The following is a 3441-nucleotide window of genomic DNA, read 5'->3' as shown; positions in this document are numbered from 1 at the left end:
CAGCGCGCGCACGCGCAGTGCAACGCAGCAAAGGCCCGCCTCCGGGGCTCCTTCCCGTAGATTTCCGGCTTCTTTAGCTGGCCCTGTATAGCGGGGAGCAAAGAGAGGAGGGTGGAGGGCGGGACAAGGGAAAGAATTGGAGGCAGTATTTTGCAAAGTAGGTTCGCCGACCAGGTGATCCAAATCAGAGTAACTGCCACTTTCTTAAAGTGCGACTTCCCAGGCGCATTTAGCATGTGAAGCTGCATGTTAAGCAGTGTCCCTAGCAATCCCCTAGAGAAAAGGTGCTCTGAAAGGGGCAAGCGGTGGACTAGAGCTGGGCCAGGAGGCTGGGAGTGGGTCGGGAACGCGGAGTGGCGGGGCTCAGTGTACGGCGCTTTCTTAACTAACCGAAACCCAGAAAGATGCGTTCTTTGGGAGAGTTACGTGGTTTGGTGAAAGCGCGTCTGGAGACACTTGGAGCAGAGATGTATTTTTCATGAGATGCATAGGAAACTTACTGTTAGGCTATCCCGCCTTGGCTTCTCCATTGGAAAACTTCCCTAGGACCCACCATCATGGTTTTCTCTAAAGATTTATTTTAGAGGGGCGCCTGGGTGGCTCAGTGGGTTAAGCCGCTGCCTTCGGCTCAGGTCATGATCTCAGGGTCCTGGGATCGAGCCCCGCATCGGGCTCTCTGCTCAACGGGGAGCCTGCTTCCTCCTCTCTCTCTCTCCCTGCCTCTCTGCCTGCTTGTGATCTCTCTCTGTCAAATAAATAAATAAAATCTTTAAAAAAAAAAAAAAGATTTATTTTAGAAACAGAGCGCCTACACATACCAGGCAGGCAGAAGGGTAGAGAAAGAGAAAATCACATGCACTAAGCCGGTCCTGGGGCTCAGTTTCAGAATCCTGAGATCATGAGCTGAGCTGAAATAAGAGTCTGAAGCCCAACTGATAGAGCCTTCCAGGCACCCTGGTTTTCTCTAAAATGGCAGAGAGAGGGGTGCCTGGGTGGCTCAATCGGTTGAGCATCCAACTCTTTTTCTTTCAGGTCATGATCTCAGGGTCCTGGGATCCATCCCGACCTTGGGCTTTGCACTCAGCTGGGAGCCCGCTTGAGAATTCTCTCCCTCTCCTTCTGCCATGCAGCTGGCTTGCTCTCTCTCTGAAAAGAGCAAAAATATGAAAAAAAATAAATCTTTTTTTTTTTTTTAAGTAATAAAATGGACAAAGAGGGCTCCTTTTTAAGAAGGCGGGTAGGGAAAGGGGAGGGTATGTGAGGGTGAAAAACAAGCCAGATCAGGAGTGAGACCTGTTAATAATATGTTACAGGTGCCAAGGTCCTTTGGGTATGTTGTTCCAGTTTCTGAGTAGATACAAAAACACTAGAAATGTAAATCATGTTAGGTGGGAATATTTTTTAAGTGAATGCTTGTTGAACCAGAAAATAACAAATACAGTTTGTTTAGACTAATTGGAGTAGGCGCCAACCTCCGGTTTCATTATAGGTGACTGTGCACCTACTTACTTACTTATTTATTGCAGTTACTAATTTAAAAGCTTTTAATCTGTGAGCTTGGTAACCAGCCAACCTTGCATTTCGAACTGGCTCAGAGGACTTTTTTTGCTTAATTCTTTGGTCTCAGCCAAATTCTAGCTAGATTACATAGTCAAATAAGGAATTACATTAAATATTGAAATATGGTTGGCATGTTGGTCTCTTATGCTATAGTAAATTGATGAAAAATGGCTACATTTCTCTACCCATCCATGTATCCTCACATCTTGCAGAGTTACTTTGCAGTTCCACCCCATCCTGATTCTGCCTTGGCCGTGGGATTGGTTTTGGCCAAGAAAATGTGGTGGTTCCCAGCCTAAATTATGGTAAGAAATCTGGGCTAGTTTGCTGGAGGAGACTACATAGAACAGACTACTTACAAAGCTACCCAGATTAAGCATACTATGTCTAGACACCAGAGACTGATCTAACAACAGACTGATTTGATTGGTTGAGGTCCACAAATGTGCACTGTTGATCCACAGACATATGAAAAAGACTAAATGGTTATTGTTCTAAGCCACCAGTTTTGATAGAGATGGTATGTAGCAATAACTAACAAGTGCCATCAGATACATGTAGGTCGCAGATGATTGCAATGAAAGTAGTGTTTAGTTTGTGTGAACAAGAATGCTTAGAAACTGGGCATCTGGGTGGCTCAGTTGGTTAAGCATCTGCCTTTGGCTTGGGTCATGATGGGGTTCTGGGAAGGAGTCCTATGTCAGGCTCTCTGCTCAGCAGGCAGCCTGCTTCTCCCTCTCTCTCTCAAATAGATAGACTCTTTTTTTTTTAAGATTTATTTATTTATTTGACAGACAGAGATCACAAGTAGGCAGAGAGGCAGGCAGAGAGAGAGGAAGGGAAGCAGGCTCTCTGCTCAGCAGAGAGCCTGATGCGGAGCTCGATCCCAGGACCCCAGGATCATGACCTGAGCTGAAGGCAGAGGCTTTAACCCACTGAGCCACTCAGGCGCCCCTCAAATAGATAGACTCTTAAAAAAAAGAAAATGCTTACAAATTATGTAAACCTAAGGAATTTGCTTGAGGGTCTTTTCTGCCAGTATTCTAATCACCCCAGCAAAGCCCTGTCTCATCTAATCAGCTTTCTTTCTTTGTTGTAGCTCACAGTCTCCTCTCACATTTATTTGGACCTCCCACTTAAGAGTCACATTACACAGAACTTTGTTCTTATAAGTGCATATAATATACCTGCTAACATTATGCACGCTCCTTCAATGTCCAGACCACTTCTCCAGCACACAATGTTACACAACTTACATAGTGTTCAAGCATTGACCATAAATATTTTTACATTTTTAAAAATCCATTTCCTTTACATACACTGCTGTTGGGATTATAAAACAGTGCCCTTGGAAGACAGTTTGGCAGTTCCTTAAAAAGTTAAACATAATATCAACCATATGACCCAGCTTTTCTATTCCTAGATATTTACCCAAGAGAAATGAAAGCATATATCCATTAAAAGACTTGTAAATGAATATTCAATAGCAGCTTTATTTGTAATGTCTAAAAAAGTGGAAACAACTCAAATATCCAATAACAAAGCAAATGTGGTATATCCATATAATAGAATACCACTGAACAATAAAAGGAATGAACTGTCAATACATGCTATAACATGGCTAATTCTCAAAATAATTTTGGTAAGTGAAAGAAGCCAGGCTGAAAGTATATAATAAACAATTATATGCTTCTATAAAATTCTAGGAAATGGAAGGTAATATGTAGCAACAGAAAGTAGATGGTTGACTGGGAGTAAAGGAGACAGTAAGAGCAGAAGGATTACAATGGGGCAAAAAGAAACTTTGAGGTGATGGATATGTTCAGTTTTACTCATGGTGATGCTTTCATCCTATAATACAACATGTATTAAAACCTACCA

Source organism: Lutra lutra, chromosome 7, assembly GCF_902655055.1.
Source record: "Lutra lutra chromosome 7, mLutLut1.2, whole genome shotgun sequence".
Lineage (NCBI taxonomy): Eukaryota > Metazoa > Chordata > Mammalia > Carnivora > Mustelidae > Lutra > Lutra lutra.
The sequence above is the reverse complement of the archived record's forward strand: the minus strand, read 5'-3'. Positions refer to the sequence as shown.